The sequence below is a fragment of the Taeniopygia guttata genome, chromosome 7, assembly GCF_048771995.1.
Source record: "Taeniopygia guttata chromosome 7, bTaeGut7.mat, whole genome shotgun sequence".
Taxonomy (NCBI): Eukaryota; Metazoa; Chordata; class Aves; order Passeriformes; family Estrildidae; genus Taeniopygia; species Taeniopygia guttata.
Genome location: NC_133032.1, coordinates 27,424,820 through 27,445,036, shown reverse-complemented (window position 1 = coordinate 27,445,036; position 20,217 = coordinate 27,424,820).

Genomic DNA, 20,217 nt, shown 5'->3' with positions numbered 1-20,217 from the left:
GAGAAAATAAGTCACCTTCATGGGATAATTTGAGGAAGAATTGAAGGTGATGAAGAGGGTTGAACTTTGATTACTTACAGTTCTTGTAGCAGGCACAATGAGGCAAAAGTTAGAAATTACTAAAATGAGGAGTGATTTTAGTCCATAGGTTACATGAAAATAGAGTGAAATTAAGCTTGAAAAATTTGCAATGTAGCAAATAAAGCTAGCATGTAGGGCAGGGTTTTATATTTTCTTTACCAAATCTCTGTACCTAAAATCTTAAGGTAGAATGGCATGACAGCATCAATTGCAATTCTTTAGCTAATTAATAAAAGAAAAACATTTTTCTGTGCAGAATTTTAATGATTGTGGTTACTAATGGTAATAGCATTCATGGCTAAAGTGTCTTACAATAGAATTCTAAAGCAGTTTTTTCCTTTCCTGTCTCTTACCACATCAGTTAAAAATCCTCTTGTGATTCAGGTACATCAGAGCACCAGCAGAGGTAAGCAGCTGGCAGCCTCATCCTGTGCCTGCAAGCAGGATGGTTTCTCTTGCATCTGCTCAGGAAAAAAAGGTTGTTATCATTTCAGTGGGCTGTTATCATACCAGGCAGAGTTTAATAAAAATAGAGCATTTTCAACATCTCCTTTCAGCAGAGAGGATCAGTTACTCATTTTCACAGTTAAATACCTGATAAAGGTCTGCTCATGCAGCATTTCTTGTGCCCTGTTATTCCCCTCGGAGTTTTGGCTGTGTCAGCAACCAGGAGACAATTTTACCAAGGTGGCTCAGTTTCTATTTGTTGGAAAGCCCTGGGCAGTGTCTTATTGTAACTCCTGCTGGGTTCCAGCTCCTGGGTGTAGTGTGCTACCAGGAAAGTCATGCCACAGAAAGAGAATTGATTTATGGAAAAGCTCCTGTACACTGCTTGCAAGACTTGAGAGCTACTCTGTTACAGTGTTTTGGGAGATGAGGCTTAGTAATGTTGAAAAGGCAGCTTTGAAGGGTTTGCACATTTGCAGAATCACAGAACTGACTTGTAATGTACAAAGAAATGATGTTCTGTCTTATTGATCAGCTGTAAATATTTAGCTGGGCTGATTTTTCCATAATTGTGACATCCTAGAAAACACTGCATTTGAGGTTCTTAATTAAGAAACATGGGACTTGGATTTTGTTTTCTTTCTCCATCTCATCAAGAGTGTTATTACCAGAAATAGCATATTTTTAAAATAAAAAGTGAAAGAGAAAAAAAGCTGGTTTCCTTTTTTGCTCTTTCACTTGAGAGGCTTCTTCACTGGAGAAACCCAAAGCATTTGGGAATATGGAATATGCTTGCCAGAAGTGCACCTGCTAGTTTACAGCTCAGAACTTGCTTGGTGGCATGGTTTCTTTGGGGGTGGTAAAAGAGGTATTTCAGCTTTATTTCATTCAATCTACACTGCTGAAATCCATACCGATAGCTTTAACTCTATTGAAAAAACTTTTCAAGGATATTGAGTATTTGTTGGAATATGAAATATGTTCTGTATTATCACTTCTTTTGTATGGATAATTAATTTTGAATGATATAGTGGAGGCTGCTTTTTCCCTATTACTGTACCAAGTTGAAAGAGTCAAAGTTGAAAGACTACAAATTAAACTGGAACTTGGATGGTCAAATATATTTTAAAATAAATTCTTCAAGATTATTTGTTGTTTTTAGAATACAGCAGATAATGTGCACAGAGGAATATAATCTGGGAGATGGAAACTAAATATTCTGTTTGGAACTGTAATTTGCTGAAATTCCTGAGAGTCAAATATGCTGTTCAAATGTTACTCACTTTAAGAAAGAAAGAAAGAAAAAAGATACAGAACATTTAATTACAATGCTGTGTAATATTAATTCTATGTGTTTTCAAAAATTGTATTTGTCAAGATTGATAGAATAGTTGGAATAGAATTGAAGCAAGGCTTCTATTCAAAGTCTAAGATTAGTATATACCTTCAGTGAGTTTTAAAGCCACTATAAATGCATTTTGAAGTAAAAAATATGAGAATTTTTTTGGGGCAGAAACAAGCTTTGAGAAAAATACTGAGGGATTCTTTCTCCATAATAACAACAGATTGATTTATATTTTTCCTTTATGGTTATCTTTCAAGGGGAAAATAGTCTGAGGGCAGAATCCGCACCAATTTCTCCAAGAAAATAAATCAAAACTCTGTGAAAAAAAATCCGTAAACACCCTTGTAATGGGAAACTTGTTTTCCGGCCTCCTACCTGGATCGCTCCCAAATAGGGCAGAGTGTGTCTGGAGAGGGGAAAGGTAATTAACATTTCTGAAACACTGACTATTCCAATGAAAAACACTTTGCCTTGCTAGGGTTCCTACAGGACTGTCTCCTTTTCTGTCCCTTGCCATCCTTAGTCGTTATTTCAAGGGAACATTTCCTCTTTGCAAGTAGTAGATTTAATGCTTTGGAAAGATTCCTATATTCCTAACCAGACGTTTAAAAGCAGGGTTTGTTAGAAGCTTTCCAGCTCATTAAACAAATTGAATTAACTTATTTAGTCCTCAGGCCTGGAGATGGCAAAATTCAATTCTGCCGAGGTGGCAGCCTGGTCAATCTTCAGCCTCCCTTTCTCTGTGCTCCACTTCTCCTCCCTTGTGCCCAGCCCTTTTGGAGGGGTGCCTGACAGCTGCATGGTCTTTTTTTCCCCTGAGCTTCTCACACAGCCTCTGCTTTTATGGGGATTTTTCCTGTCCTGTTTGAGACCTCGTGCAAATGTCTTTGCTGGCTGCTAAAAGTGATACAATGGATCTGCCTTGTTTAGAACAAAATTCTCCTTACAGAAAATAATTATTTGAGACATGATGTGTGCTGGGAAAGTATTTCTCAGGAGGTGAAGATGAAAACCCAGCTTCCATGTAAATCTGTCTGATCCCATGTGTTAATTAAATGCTTCTATTGAGAAGAAACATATGGTATTGCTTGGTATCATGAATTAATTACTCAAATGCAGTAAGCAAAAGGGATTACTTTTCATTGCTGTATGTCTGCATGCACGTTCCTCTCAAAGACATATTTCAATTAAGAGTTTAAAATAAATGTAGATAATTGTGGCCTAGACAAAATCTGACCCAGCCAAAAGCATTCTGTAGCTTGTCACAAGATGGTGACATCATTCACAACATACAAAACCATCCCTGCCAAAATTTTTCAAAACACAACAGCTGCAAGTTTTCTTTTAGATGAGAAAATTATTGAAATAGTATCTTAAGGAAATTTATAGCTATGGGAACTTTTATCACGAGTGCTTTGGTAAATCTTTAAAACAGGCATTGAAGCAAGTTATTTTGTTAAACTATGTTAAAAGGTAGAAATATAAGTTTGTTTTAGCTATGCTACTTTACAAATATATTTTTATTTAATTTGAGTGCAAATGGAGGCTGTGTGCTGGTGGAAATTCAAATGCAGTTACAAGGCTGGGAACTGACAAATTCTTCTGGAGAATAGTAATTAAGATGTTCAAAACTTGGTAAGAAAGAATATTACAATTCTGTTGTAATAGATAACCATTTCTTTTGGATTTTGAAAATGCTAATTTCCCCAGCCATTTAAAATTCTTGTGGGGTCAGCATGCACTCTTAGGTAAGGAAATGTAGATAAATGGATTTTGCAGAAACTTCATATGTGAAATCAAGATGTCATCAAAGCTCTGAACAAATACAGGTATTCATATTTGCCTCAGGCCATGGTTTTGATTTAAAGGAGCCTTGACACATTTCATAGCTGACAGCATAGTCAAACCCAAAAAAATTACTATGTAAAGCCCATGGGTGCCTCCAAGTGCAGAGGAGAGGCCAGTGAGAATGAACACAGATAATTCCTGCTCTCTGTGTCCTGGACAGGAGTTTGCTAGCAGGGACACTGCAGGGAGACCTCTCTGTGTGTGGGTCAGGGACTGGCTGTGCCAGGCACTCTTGGCTCTGCACTGGACACCAGAACTGGCCCAGGCAGGAGGAGTCTGTGGTGCTTCTGGAAAATCTGTTAAAAAAGGGCAGTATCCCCTTGGCAAGAGAAACATGAGATGCAAGAGAGAATGCCCGGGCAGGAGGGACTCCTGAGCAGGGGCAAAGGAGAAATGAGAGCAGGGACATGAGAACAGAGAACAAGAGATGTCAAAGAAAGGAGGAGAAACAGGAGAGATGCAAGATGTGGAGGGGGTGTCTGAGCAGGGCAGGAATGAAAACTCCTCTGAACAGGACTTCAGAGAAAGCACAGGAGAAAGTGCCACACCCAAAGTGACAGTGGCCAGTGGAGGAACTCGCACCAAAGAAGGACTGAGGATTAGCAAAGTAAAAGGAACTGTTGTTAATTCACAATCAATTAAATTGTTTGGAATTCCCCAACCTTTGATTTTTTTATTTTTTTCCCATGACAGAATGCCCTCCCTCCTTCCTCAGCATTAAAAACTGTTGTTTTGGCATCTTGGACACTATAGCTCTGTCCTGTCTCTGGTTCTGGGCTGCATATCATAAATTTGTTGAAGGTTTCTCTGGATCCTTAATTATATTTATACCCTTCAAGTCTTCCGTTTTCCCCCTAAATTTTCCCAGCCTGTTTAGGCCTTTCATGGGCCTCTTATAAGGTGATTACATCCTTTTCTTAATTATTCTTCTCCAAGATGACCAGACATACACTCAGGATGTGGATATAGCAAGGTTTTTACGGTCACAACATGAAGAACTTGTTTTTCATACCCTTCCTGAGTGATCTGATGATCTGTTAGCTTTTTTGGCTGTCACTCTCTGAGTCACTGATTTCAGAGAAGAGCCAGTGATGATTCCAGTGTCCTTTTTCTTAAGCTGTAACTGCCAGTCCCAATTTCAGTGTCATCATGGCATGGTGATTGTCTCTGCCACCACCCCATCCATGTTTCCCACTCCCCTCCCTGCAGTGTCTTTTATTACTTACAAGGAAGTTTTTGTGCCATTTTCCCCTGTTCACAGTTTGGTGACTCGAGCTGCTTGGCAGGACATGGCATTTGACTGCATGAAAGAGGGTGATGCTATCCACAGATTGGGAAACTCTCCCTTCTCCAGGTCATTGATCAATAAGAGAAAAATGCCTTCTGCTCACTCAGCTGTGTATGCTCCTGACCCTTTTCTCTCCTGAGAACTGGCCTTTAGTCTGTGTGTTTTATGTCTTTAGGAAAGACTATAGAAGACAACTCCAGGTCTGTGACTGCTTCATTTCTTTAATAACTTAACAGCATAAAGCAAGAGGTGTGCAAATTGCAGACAAATGTTCATGTATCCATTTGTAGAGCCACATTCTGATTGTTTATGTGCTTGCTGTTTGGTCAGTACAGCTAAGATTTGTTTGTGATATTTGTCAAAAGAGGGAGCACATGGACATGAAGCAAAATCCCTGAAGAGGTAATACTTGAAGTGTTTAACGTATGCATTCCTGGAAGTATTTCTGACTAAGGTGGGATAAATAGGATATATTTAGTGGTTTTTTTCCTCTTTCCATTAGAATTAATTAATTAAGCAATGACAGTTACAGCATGGTACAGCAAATAAAATTTCCTGTCACATTTGCAACAAGTCTCAGTCACATAAAAATTTTGCAGTGACGTACACTGATGAATAAAGGGAGAGAACATTTAATGGAACTACCTTTGATTAAAACCTTTTTCATGTAGACACTTTTGTTGCATCACATGAAACTGTAGTTTACAATTAGTCATACGGCATGGGTATTACATACAATATCAGAGGTATCCAGGTATGGTAAGAGATGAAAAGTTAGCCTGTCAAAGCTAAAGGAAGTTTGGCCATGGGGTGGAAGAGTCATCCTGATTGTCAGTGTGTGCTGAGAGCAATGCCATACCCTGCCAGACCCAGAGCTGGCAGCCAAGCCATGGGGGCTGCTCTGAGGATGGTGATGGCTTTTCCCTTGTCCTCTGGCTGTTTCAGGTGAAGTGCTATTCTAGGATCACACCAAGTTTGCTTTGTTGTTTGCTCCCTCCTATTTGCTAGCATTTCTGTGTAGGCACGTAAATACAAATTATCTGTTTTCTGATTAATCAGCTTGTCGTTTTAGACTCTAATTTTTAAAAACGTGAAGCTATTAGAAAAAAACTATACTGGGCAAATGTGAAACACCCTTAACTACAAGTCCTACTGGTAAACAGACTGAAACTCCTAAAGCATTTGCACAGTATTGGGTTGCAAGATGAAAAGATTGTTGCCATAAAATTGAACCTTTACCACAGCACAAGCAAAATAGGATAATTATTTTATTTATGAGTTGTGTCAAGAGGTATTAATCTTCAGAAGGATTCACGTGGTGTGTAGACACTACTGGAAACAGTAGCTATTGAATTTTCTTTTTTTATACTTTGTGTGTGTATGTGCCTTGCTGCTGTTCCATATTCATCTAATTATTTGCATGTTTGCAGCAGATGTTGCATTGGAGCAACAGCTTACCAGAAAAAAAGTCTTTTGCTACCCTTGTAACACTGCAGAACTTATAAAATATAGTGGTCTTACTTTTTAGGGCAACTTGTCCTCAGCACAGGCTTTCAGACATTTCCAAGTTCTCAGGAATTTTTGCCAAATTGCAAAGAAATAGAGCATGACCATTTGTACAGATTTTCTTCAATATTTCACTGACCTACTCTGTTTGTCAATCTGGTAGCTTTCTCATTTGTTACGAATTTTCCTAGTTCAAGGACTTGTTAGATGTTAATGGCATTGCTCCAGTGCAATCAGTAGTATTTTAATGATGCATACCAGCTGGGGAGTGGGTCTCATGTATTCAACTACTTGTTCTCAGACATTCAAAGGAACCTACAGGAAAATTATTAAAGTTGATGTTCTTTTTTTTTTTTTTTTTAATTAATTCTGATGATGAGCTAAATGTAAGGAAAAAGAGGAAAAAATAAAATCTTAATAAAATTTGTTTAACATAGTAAAGCCCAGAATATTTTAGAAAAAATGCCTAAAATAACTGTGATCTCTAGATAACTTCCCTCCTTTTTTTTTTTGGTCTGACATTAATCCTGAAAATTGTGCTGCATTTCTCATGCTTTAGCAGCTGCAGTCTGTAATCTATGTTGACGTAACAAAAAGGAAATATATTCCTGTATATGATTTTTTTCCATGCACATGGAATTTTTAGCTTTACTTTGTGATATAATTGAGATTAAGTAATCAGTTATTTGTCACAATTTAGAATAAAATAATGTAAGCATTGAGTTACACAAAAAATCTTACATGATGATCCAGATGAATTCAATTGCTGTTTAAAAACTAGACTGATCCTGATGATGGCTGCCTGTAGGAAAATCCAAAAGGGAAAATTCTGGTTGATTTTTTTTTTTTTCCACTTTTTGTTCTTCTTGTGCCATGTCATATGTATTACAACATTCCATCAAGAAAACCTACTTCAAGATGCCTTTCAGATCTCAGTGTTTCTCAAAGCCTAGACATTTAAGTGATTCTCTACAGTCTAGGTACATTAACAATAATTATGTCCCTCAAAAAAATGAGGCTTTGGTGTCATTGTGAGTAGGGTGGTAAGAGTAGGAGATTTAGATCCAGGACTGATTCCTGTACAAGAATTGCCTCTCTATGGAGAGACATTGAAGAAACCAGCAAAGAGCCCAAATAATTTTGAAAATAAAACCTGAGACAGTTGAGAGGTACATTCAGTACTCTTTATAAAAGATGTTTTGTTCTCTGGCAATTTTAGTTTTAACATTGTGTAGAATAACCAGATGTTTTTTCTAGATATTGGCATTAAAATAAAACAAAATCAACAACAACAAGAGAGAAATAATTTTGGCTTCTACCTCCTCAACAAATCTAGCAAGGGAAAAAAAGCCAAGTGTTTTGTTCAATTGTTTGTTTCTACACAAATGCTATTCTCTTCCTTGATTTTGTAATGTACTTGGTTTGAAGGGATTTGGATTTTTTTTTATTAATGTGGATACTGTTGTACTGAGTGAAATCATGAGCTTGTCCAGATGATGGAAGTTGAGAAAGATGGGGCTGTTTCTTTGTGCTGACACTGAAAGGATTTTGAATAAAAGAATACAAGTCTGAAATTTAGGAGAATATATGTTTCTAACTTGCTTAGCCATTGCCCTCCTCCAATACAGGTTCTGTGCCTCAATTAATGAAACTATGAAATTGTTACGTTATGTTTGTATACAAAGCATAAAAATACAATAAACTAAATGCATTTGAATGGCAAGACCATTATTTAAATTGGAGGAAAAAGTAAGGCTCTAAAAATTTGTCAGCATATGAATGTCCTGCAGAAGCAACCAAAATTCAACAACCAAAACGAAGCACAAGTAAGCTTCACTTAAATATGAACATTCTCTTCACAGTGGAACAAAGTAGTAAAAGAACAAAGTGAAAGAGTTGCACTCCATGTGACCCTTCATTTTGTCATGTCTTTTTGCAAATATAAAAAATTCCAGTTGTGTTTTTCTCTCTACTACTCTTAGTCTGTCTTGTCTGCTGCTGTCCCAGAGGTTTTGGGGGTTTTCAGTGCACTGCCTTCATATTCTCCAGAGCTGTGTCTTTGGATTTTCTTTGACTTAGCTTTAAATGTATGAGGGCGCTAAAAAGCTTTTGTTCAACTTCTGTACCAACCACCTGCAAGGAAAGCAAAAGAAAGCTGTTTTCAGAAAGAGCACCAAAACCAACCGGGAAGAAACAGCAAGCCCACTCCACCACCCTAAACAAATAGAAAAGTAGCTTTTGCATCTTCAAGATTGACTAACAAACAGCATACAAATGTTTTTAAAATTGTACTAGTGAGGGCTCTGCTCACGGTGGCCGCTGCTGTGATTTTCCAGCACATCATCTTGCCAGGGTGACTTGGTGTGTTGTCACTTATATCTGCTCTGCAAAATAAAATCCACGGGTGGAACTGCTGCCTGAGCAAAAGCCTGATGGAAGGCTTTTCTCAGTTGAGGAGAGATCAGTTTCTGACCTGTGTTCAGCGCTGTGCTGACATGGACTGAATGCAGTGTCTTCTGAACCATTATCTGTTCCCAAAAAAATGGAGCCTGTGTACAGGCTGGGGCTGGAACTGGCACTGCCCCCACCTCTTTGTGTCACAAGTTATCAAGCTTGATTCAAGTGGGTTCCCTGGTAGGAAATGTGGGTGTAAATAACAGCAGTGAAAACTGGGGAGTTGGACAGCTAAGTCATTATTAGGCCCTTTTAATGTTTAGAAAATAAATGTTCTTTACTTTGCTGTAACATGTGACGTGATGGCTTATGTGAAGAAAATACTAGGATGAAATCCAGGTTTGGCTGAAACTAAAACAAGTCAGTAATTAGATGTACTTATATTCCCATATGGCTCTGTTCTTCTTTGCCCTTTTTCTGAGCTGAACTGTCAGACAGAACTCACTGAGTCACGGAGGGGGAGATAGCCTGCAAAATGACACTCTCAGATGGCCCCTATAAAGATGTGAGCAGCAGACAATGAAAACATCCTTTAACTAAGGAAATGATAAGTTCAAAGACAGTGAAAACAACATTTAATCTCTTGAGAATGTATTTCCCTCCCCCCCCCCCCCAAAAAAAAAACCAACCCTGTGCTGTATTCCATGAAATTTTAGGTTTACATGAATCATCTCCTTCTGGAAACTATTTTCTCAGTCAAAAATCATCAGTAAAGTGCACCACTCAGGAGTGATCATATCCTGTAAATTGAAAATATTTTCATGGATTTTTTTTTTTTTTTTTTGTAATCTGTGCTGAGGGAATTATATTGCTTAATGGTTGAGAAATACTGAGATTAGGCAAGATTTTTTCCATTGATACTAGATAAGTTTTACATATCTATAACATATCTCGGCTTTCTTGACAGTCAGTGTATAACATGTAGTTCTATACAGAAATAACAGAGAAATTTGGTGTAAACTTGATGATGCTTATCTGAAATGAGCTGTCACCGTTGGGAGGGCTTGTGTTCTTTGTCTTTATCAGTTTCCTGAAGAGTGGGTTTGAATTTCTTGACACTTTTTGTTTGTTAATTTCATAAAACCTCTCTCTGTTTCATGCTATGGTTCTGAAGTGCATTACTGCATACAAAATTGCAGTAGCCAGATTAGATGATGAGAGCAAATTGTAACATTAAAAAGTGAAAATTTTACTAAGTGTTAAGACTTGGTCATCTTATTTCAGTCAACTTGCGTAAGATGCTTGAGGCAATGGGTTTTTTAAAATTTAAAATATACATAGAAGATTATCTCTTGTATTTAAAAATGCTACCTATCTGTGAAAACTAGGATAGGCTCTTTCAGCTTTAACATTTCATAATGCACAATATATATTACACTTTCTTGTTTTGGAGAATTTCTTAAATCATAACAATCACAATTGATCCCTTTATTACCTCAACAGGGGGAAGTATCTTTCACGTGCTTGTGTTGAATTAAGATGGACCAAAGGAAACAAAAAAGATTAAATTGTTTTTCATGCCGCATACAATGTAATTTTGTTTAGCCCTATGTACAAGTGCATGTTATTCTTGCCTAGGAAAATACTTGCTGCAAAAAGATGCCACTAAAATGCAGTCCAGGCACTCTAAAATGGGGTAAAATTACAATTGAGTTTGTTGGGTTTTTTTTCTCTCTCCTTCAAAAGATAAAATGACCTTGAAATTATGTCTGAAAGAAAGACTTTCGTCTTACTTATGTTCAAATGTTAACTCTAAAGGTTGTAATCAAAGGGCTTGTTCCCATGTGCCAAGAAAAGTTGTGTGAATAGTAAAGAGAGCTAAGATGAGCAAGTGACTAAACAAGTCCAGTGATGGAGGCTAGTTTAGTCACACGTTCTATTATAAAGACATAACTGTCTTCAAACTTTGAAACAGGAGTTGTGTAAGATATTGTGTTAAGACTTTCACAGGAGGCAGGCTTACTTAAAAGAGAAGGTATTTTCTTTTTTAGGAAGTGCCTAAATTGTTGCTGTCTTGCTAATGATTATTTTGCATTGTGTATCATTCCCATTTTTCTATATCTGTGTGTAGAAAACCACAAGATTAATAATTAATATGAGCAAGAATATACAGCCTGTTTTGCAGGACCAAGGATTTGCATTTTCTCATCTGTGAGATTTAGGTAATGCTTTCTGTGGCTGGTAAATCCTCATTTCATTCAGACATTCTGTGGCATTTGATGTTTATTTGATGTCTATTTTGAAACTTTGCTGCAGAGAGATTTTAGGGCAGGCAGTAGAGTTAACATTAAGCATGTTGCTTGGGTGTGTGGAGCTTTGCAAGTGGAGAAGAGCTGAAAATGATACCAGTATTAAAAGGCTTGTGGAGTAGGGGGATGGTGGAATAGTTGACAGTTACAGCAAAAGAAGAGGGAAGGAGCTGGGAGGAGAGAAGAGATGGTTTTGACACGTTGATTTTCATTTGGCAAGAGGACATCTGGAGAAGATTCTGTAGAAGCAGTTTGAATTACAAGTGTGAACAAAAGGGAAGTGAGTGAGGAGGAAAGAAATCTGGAAATCATTGACACAGATTGTAATTGAAATCCTTGAGAATAGCTAAGGTTGCACAAGGACAGTCTAGATTAGTTGTGCGCATACTATAGAGCCTATTCCTACTTAAATCTTCTCACTTGGATACTAATTTTCTGAAAATTAGAATAATAATCTTGAAACATGGCTATCTGTTATGAAAAATTCATAATTCTTATTTCTAGTAAAAGCATGAATAATCACAGAAATGTATAATTTGAAAACATTTTTTCATTGGACTGTAACATGTCTTCAGAATTACAAAGGAAAACAACCAAAGGAGCTTCATTATGCAAAATTTCCCTCAACACACAATGAGCAACATGGTAAAACAATTCTAGTTTTAGCAAGGGAGCATCAAAATAATTATTTTGCAAAGATGGTTGGTTTTATACAGAGTACCAAAAAAAATTAAAAAACAACCAAAACAACAACAACAAAAGCAATAATTTCCCATGTATAAATTACTTTTTAAGCCTGAGGAATTTTTGTTACTATGATTGCCTGAGAACTGCATCTGATTTTGAGTTTCACATGCCTGGAAGTTACTGTTCACGCCCAGTGATAAAGGCCACGCAAAATACTGACATAACTGGGTGTACTGTAGTTCATCTGCTGACGTGTCTGACTTTTGGATTCAAAAAACATCAGCTGTTCAGAGCACTGCATTTAATAATAAATAGAGGAAAGTATCAAGAGAGTCTGTTTCTTCAGACATTCAGGCTTGTGATAAAGTCAGGTTATCTGCTTCTCATTAGAGCTTAGTTCATAGTTTTTCACAGAATTAAAAAAGTCATGCAGCCTGCTGTTCTTGCATAAATATTTTAATGATAGACAGGGTGTCATTTTTTCCCTTCTGTCTAGTCCAGGCTGCCTTTTTAATAGTTTTTTTACAATCCATGACTTGTATACTTTATCTGTCCTCTGTTTCTTTAGCAAAGGTACACAGCCTGGAGTTTATAACATACCTGACATGGAGGATAGTAAATTTTAAGTAAATATAGATGTTTCTTTAGAACATAATGATTTTCTTAGTTTGTGACTGTAGTTGATGTATCATTTACAGGTTTGGGGATTTGTTTTTTTTCCCCTTGATCTTCCTCATATGAAAAATGGACTGTTCAGAAAAAGGAATATTTGTAAAAAATATTTTTCAAAATATGCAGTGTCAAGAAATCATTTGTAGATCTGATTCTGATGGTTTCTGCTTTAATGCCCCAGTTTTCACTGAAATCAATGCGGTTGCATGAGGAAGTATTGTCTCAGTGTTGGATTTCAGAAAAAGACCTAAAGTATATTCACAGAATCATCATGTGGTTGCCATCCTTTGGCATAAATGTGGGTGGATATTCAGAGATCTCTGTTAGTATTCAAAAATCCATAGCTCTGTTAGGGCGTGTTACCTGAAAGTCTGGGTTATTCTGAGAAGTGATCTCAAGATGTAAATCAGATAAAAACAATCCCCAAAGTCTGGCATTCAAATTCAGACCTGCATCCCAACTTCCCCAACTGCTGAAGGTCAACTTTTGTCTCTTGTCAGTTCAATTCTTGTGTCTCCTTTCTGAGCCTGGCACAGGAATTGAAAGGAACATTGGCTCAGAACTAGAAGCTTATAAATAGAAGCCACTCTATTTATATCCCTTCATAAAAGGTGGTTATTGGAGGCTTCATTCAACAGCTGCTTGCACCCACCCCCCCGCCCCCCCATAAAATGGATTAACCATCTCCTTCAGTGTATGATGAAATGGAATTACTGAACTCTGAAGTGAGTTTTATCTGACTAAAAAAAAGGCAATCCCCAGTTCTTTGGAAGAGCTCTGTGAAAACAAACTGGAGCATTACACTGCTGCTCATAAATGCCAAAGGATGTGGTTACAATGTAAAAAGCACGCAAGAGAGAAACCTACTTTGTTCTTTATTGTTTTCTTCTGGAGAATTGGGAAGCCTATATAGTACTCAATGAATCCTTAAATAGAAATCCTGGAAACTCAGAAACTTCTTGAATGTTAGTGTGTACACAGTTACCTTCATTGGTTTCAGAGATTTTCATGCTGATAGTTAACACGTAGAGCTCTGTATTTACCACCAAGGTGATGTCTATATCTGCTTAAGTTTCTGGATAATCTGCTCTCTTAATAGGAGTTTAGTGGCTCCTTTTGGCCAGAATATTTGGATTTACAGTTAGTGTTTCCAGAGATCATGGGGCTGCAGTATTGACAACTTTATTCCAAGAATCAATAGGTAGTCATTATTGTGCAAAGACTTAATGCTGAAGCAGAAAATTAATGTATTCTAATAACACCCAGCTCTTTTACCAGACAGCTCTGAGCATGGTTAATCACTTAGTCTGCATGTGCATTCTCTCCCTGGTTTTGTGGTATCTGATATCTCAGCACACTACAGGTAACAACCATCCTCTTCTCTGGAAATTGCAGTTCATTGTCCTTGTTGATTTGGCAGTTGCTGCTTCTGGCAGCAAAACAGCCTCACTTCTGTCTCTGAAAAGTGAGAGGGTGGGGTAACACCATGGACAAATCCATCGGCAGCCACAGTTCTCTGTCATCTTTTGTTGCTTTTTAGTTTGGATCTGGTTTGGATTTACCACTGAGGTCAAATCTAAACCCAATATCCCCAGTTTGGTTTGATTGCTTGGCTGTGAAGAAGAGACAAATGGTGCAATGGTGCATGATTTTGTTTCTCCTATCCTCCAGTTTAAACTTTTTTTTTGTTTTCTCATTTAATTTAATAATAATTTCTTGACGTTTCATTGAAGCCCAGCATATTTTAAGATTTCTGTAGTTTATAGTTTGAGATACTAACAGATAAGAAGTTTGGCAAGAAAAATTCACATGGAACTTCCCTTCAGATTCTCCTTACACGTAAGCAAATCATACATTATGGTGAGACAGAAACAAAACAATACGAATGTATATGAGGTAACCAATGCTAACATGATTTTTTTTTTTTTTTTGATTGACTCCTTAGTTGCATAGTGTTGTATGAAATAGCACCTTCATTTCATCCTGAGGTTTTGTTCCTGCTGGGATAAACTTGTTCCTTTTCTGGCCCAAGCATTAGTCATTAGATTAGAACTGGGTCTGTGTTAGGCAGGAGAAAAAGGAAAAATCTGCAATTGAATTAGTCCCAGAGCTCTCCTCAGAGAGCAAAAAGGCAACATTTCACTTCATTGCTCATGGCATGAGAAAGAGACAAATCTTGTCTGCAGATGTTTTTTCAGCATTCTGGGCCACACCTGGTGGGAGAGTTACACTGTGCTTGGCTGTTTAGCTCTAGGCAAGAGGGGGAAAACTCCACCCAGCCCACAGGAGGAAGGAAAGCCTGAGCTCTGAGCAATCCTGTGTAGCTGTACCACATTCCATAGGTGCCCTATCACTGCTGACAGCCTGGGAGGGCAATTTGCTGCCCATTTAAAAGAGTATGTGTAGCTGCTGCCTCTTCCCAGTACAGGAATATGAATAAAAGGAGTCCCTCACTAGGGTCTTTTCATGAGTGTTTGGTGTCATGGGAAAATTAGGGAGAAGAAAAAGTAATTGGATTTTTGATATATTTTAGTTTTAACTGTGTGGGAGCAACACTTGTCATGAAACATAACCATGAACTCACAAAAATATCTTCATTTTGTGGTTGTTTTACTGTTCCATGTTGGTCACACATTAATAATGAACCAGTAGATTGTGAACTTCATTTTCAAGGCTGTTTCTGGCTGGTTGCTGTTGTGAGAATTCCTGTGGGATGAGCTGTTCTTCAGGAGCTGTATATTTAATCTAAGGGGACTGAAAGTCATAATTGTTGACCTCTGCTCCCAGTCCTTAATGTGTGGCCTTGTATGAGACTTAACCTCTGCATTTCAGCCTCAAATTCTTTATAATGAGCATAAAAATGAGATTTTCTCTGAGTATGAAAGTGCATCTGGAGACTGGAATGCAAAAGTACTCCTAAAATGCCAAGTATGCTAATGTCAAATTATTTTTGCTACCATTTATTTATTAATGATTGATAACTAAGCTGTGCTCACCTGATAAATGCCTGCAGCATATAAATGCCTAGTAATCCTTCTGGTGTTGAGCACAGCCTGGCTATATGAAAGCTTTGGAGAAGTGCTGTTGCTGACTCCCTAAAGCTCCTTGGTGAGGTGAAAGTGTGCTATTCCATCTTGAATATCTGTTGTTGTTTCTAGTAGAAAAAAGTCAATCAGCCTAGTGCTGAGCCGGGATAAGTGAACAAAACTAGTCAGCCTTATTCCTCCTTGATTTGGATTAGGTCATTGTGCCTTAAATTAGGGAGTGTGGAAGTCGCATTTAGGATATACACATCCAAAGTATGCTGTTGCTTATTGTGGGCATAATAGGATTTGTGCATTGCAGTGTCAGCCTCTGTAGTTTATAAAGGTAAAATATTAATATTGGGAGCATAGAATATTCTAGAGCAGTGTAAGTTTAGAAAGAGAACAGATACATGTATTGGAAATAACAATTTAAGAGGTAAAGCACACTCAGCTAAACTTCCAGGCTAAATTCAGAACTGGTATGTCTGGCTGAATGTGATTAAAGGAGGAAATCTAGTTTTGACCAGATATTGTATTTCTCTGAGCAGACATTTAAAACAGGAAGACATGTAGAAATAGATGCAAAATGTCTGTGCTGCAGCCTGACAAGTGGCAATACCATATGTAATCTATTACAAGATGAATGGCATGTTGAGAAATGATTCAAGCTGGCTAATTTACAGAGCTCTAATTCTGCAGCAACGTCCTGGAGAATACCAGGGGAAACAGCAAGTCCCATGTTAGAACACTGTAGTGTGTGTGCATGCGTGTTCATATTTAGTTGTCATATTACAACAGGAATAATGATTGAGATTCAAGGCATTTCCTGGGACTCGGAGTTCAGCTGGGATCAGCTGAAGCTCAGCCAGGTGCCATCGGCTCTCACCAGACAGTCATTAATCCCCAGGTAATGCCTTGCCCTTCAGTCACTATTCCTTAGCTGAAAGTTTTTTTGTTAAGGTTTCAGCTGTGTCTTAGGATCTTGTTAATAATTACTTTTCCATAGGAAGTAATGGCTTGCAATAAAATACAGCATTTGATCCCTGTATTTTTAGCATTTAATGACCTTTCTATTATAAATAACTTGTGAAGTTGAGGATTTGTGTTAACTCTAAAGAATTTAGCCCCATTCTGGGGCATTCAGTAATAGTTTTGTATCTTCAGGTAGTGAACTTGTTCGGAGTTCAGCTGATTTCCATAAGAGATGTCTTATATATCTCCCAAGTTTGCTCTTCCTGTATTTATAGCATTTCCATGCAACAGCTCTTGCCTGTTCCACTGAGTGTGTTTGGAGGATTTTTGTGTGCCTGTTTGCATGCTCACATAGTACAGTTTCTGTGGAATGCCACGAGTGGGTTAATAGGGAAAAGCACAGGAAATGTTAGAGGAAGGTGCATCCGGGGAGGGTATTTGCCCATCCCTTTTAGGAAGTGACAATCTAGTTCTCTGTCATGTCAGTCAGTTTAAATCCACTTGATGCAGCCAATTTCCTCCAATTCATGGTTGTGTAAGTAGAGCACTGATAGGTGTTTCTTTTCTAAGTTTCAAAGTCCCTTTCTAGGGAAAAAAAAAAAAAGAAGTTCTAATTCCACCATTTCCTGCAATTGTTCTACCTTAAGCTGAAGAAGATATGTGCATAGCTGAGAAAAAGCAAGACCCTGAAACTCTTAATTGCTTTTGTTACCTGATTTGTTGCCAGAGGGAGGGGGAATATGATAAGCTGTGACATCTTCATTGATAATGGAATTTTACAGCAGTATGTGATACTGGACAGCCAACTGAGCAGCAAGAATTTAAGTATCTCTCCTTTCATAGAAAGCAGAATTGTATTGCCATTCTCCTGCAAACCCACTCTGTTATTTTTGACAATTGCAGAGTAGGATTAAAGTTTATCAGATGGGTGTCTGGTGTCCAGCCATTCCTTATCCTGCTTTTGCTTAGCAACTTGAAAACACTGCTGAACTGTTGGTAGCTGCTGTGTGTGTCCAAAGCACGGTGCAAGAGGGATATCTGTTATCTAAATGCATGGAATAAAACACAGCTCAAATCCTTTCAGCTGCACACTACTGAAAATAGCAAACAGGGAGCAGTTCTATTTCACCTATCTCGAGGTGACTATTCTGTTAGTGCAAATTATTGTTTGGAATTGAGTGGCAATATTTATAGGGCTTAGAGTTATTTGATTGTGTAAATTTAAGGCAGAAATATAAGCACTATTTCTAGATTACAGTGCAAAATGTAGCCCAGAGTTCACAGCTTGGAATTTTTGGAAAAAAAAACCCAGTAGGTCTATAGTCAGAAGCAGGTCAGAATTAAGAAAAAAAAAACCCCTCTCCTGTCTGTGCAGATTTGGGAAAAGCCAGGTCTTTCTTAAAGTACCAGAGGTGAGAGGCCTATCCAAGCTAGACAACTAAATTATCTCAAGTCTGCTTTGGGTAAATGCTCAGAAATTCTATTTTTTTTTTTTTCCCAAAATTTAAATCAATCTAGAGTCTGTAAAAGAAAATTGCACAAGTTTCTTAATAAAAAGCTGACAGTTCTTCCAAGCTTCTTAGCAGTGATGCACAAGCATTTCCATGTGGTTGAATGCCAGTGCCTTTGGAAAGGGTTGAAACCACAGAATGACTGTTTACCTGTCAGTAAGTGACCTGGGGGATGGCAGTAGGGAAGAGCTCTTAGCTCAAGATGGGCATTCCATTTGTTTTGCATTTCCCTGGCTAGGCAAGCCCTTCAATGAGATTGTTTTGATGTGTGGGAATCAAGGTATGGATCTCGTTAGGTTTTGCAAACTGTCAAGTCCCTGAAACTGTTGTTGGTGTTTTTCTATGCAAAGTCTTTGAAATACAAGGAATCAGCTCTAATCTGCAGTGGCAGAATTCCAGGTTTCCGCTTTCACATCTCGGTCGAAGTTAGGGAGGGGAGCGAAAAGTTATGTGTAGACAAAGCTAAAAATAAGTAAAATAATTTTAAGCGTGGCTAAGGATTTAGGATTTACTCTGGGACAGAAATCATTGTTATACTCTAGCTAGATTTTTTATTTTTTACTGTTTGTGTGGATTTTATTTTTTAAATTTTCCCTTTAAAAAGGTTAGAGATAACGAATAATTACTTTGGAAGTTTTTGACATTCTTCTCACTTTTTTTTTCTTTGGGAAATAGTCTGTGTGCTTCATGTAATCAACTTTTAAAATTAATGTCTAGAGACTGTTTTAAGGAATACTTGTTTTATAATTCAAAACCATGGTTTATGTGTGGACTAATATTTTTTTACTTTAAGAAATATGTAATGGAATTGCTCTCTGTTCTTATCTAGATGAGCCAGTAGGGAGCAGTATCTTTCTTGGCATTGGTTTTATTTTCTCAGCACTTGCTGGGTGCATTGTAGCTCCCTTTCTGGTTTTGTGGGATTGTGAACACTTGGAAGCAGATATCCTCACAAATAAATTGTCATTATGAGAAGTAGATTCCATCTTGGCACGTCAGCAGAACAGGTGGAGATTCAAAACAGAACCATTTTTTTGAGAAGTTGACATGGCATTATTTGTGTTATTAAGTTTGCTCCTACCCAGCTACCTGTAGGAAGTGAGGATTTTATGATGTTAATTGTGAAATGTGATCTCATGGGATTCCTTGATTAAAACACTTGCACGTGTAGAGGCTTGCAGGAATGAAGCATAAATGCAAAACTGCTGCTGGTAATTTCTGTGAGATCTGAAGCATGTTTCTCATTTTAATCCTTTTCAAAGGATTAATAAAGGAAAAAGGATTTACAAGGATGACAGTGGGGAGAAGAAAATAATTTAGAATCAGAGTTTACACACAAAATAAGTTCATATTTTAACTTGAGTTGGTTTTTTTTTCTGTTTTTCTCAGTAGGTTCATTCCTTCACCACCATTAACAGAATGAAAATTTAAGGTTATGTATTTTCTTCCCCTGATATTGTATTAAATTATTACTTTAACATATAACAATACTTGAAAAGTAATAGAGAAAAATAAAATTCCTCACTCCCAGTTTGCTCACTTTTTGTCTCTAACCACTTTTGTATATGCTGCCTTAACCTTTTTACTGATAGGTAATCTTAACCATTTTATTTTGTCAGTTTTGAAGCTCTGTGATATTGTAGCATATCAGTGAGAGAGTTTTTCTTAATTTTTGCTTGAAAAATAAGTGCATGATAAAGCCACATAGGGAAAGTGCAGTAATCCAGTTTTGCATGAAAATAACAATTTTTCTCCATTAAAGCAGCTGGGTTTGAAGGATGTGAAATAGAGGGTTCAAATTTAGTTCTTTAGATTGCATATTCTATTTAGTTTGTAACTGATGAGTATGGAAGGGATTTCCCTCTCCCTCCCTCTACCTGTGGTACTTAATTTAATACTCCTGCATCCCTTTGTCTCTTTTTTCCTATTTGTCTGTAGTTTTTTTTATTTTCTTTTCTTTGTTCATCACTCTCCTCTATTTGTCCTGGCCTACACTTCTCTTTGCTTGTTTATTTTCACTCTTGTCTCCTATTTTATTCCTGTTTTACCTTTGCCAGTACTCTTTTTTTGCCTGCCGTTCCCCTCCTCCTTGCCAATCAATGCTAAACCTCTTATTCTCTTATTTCAATTA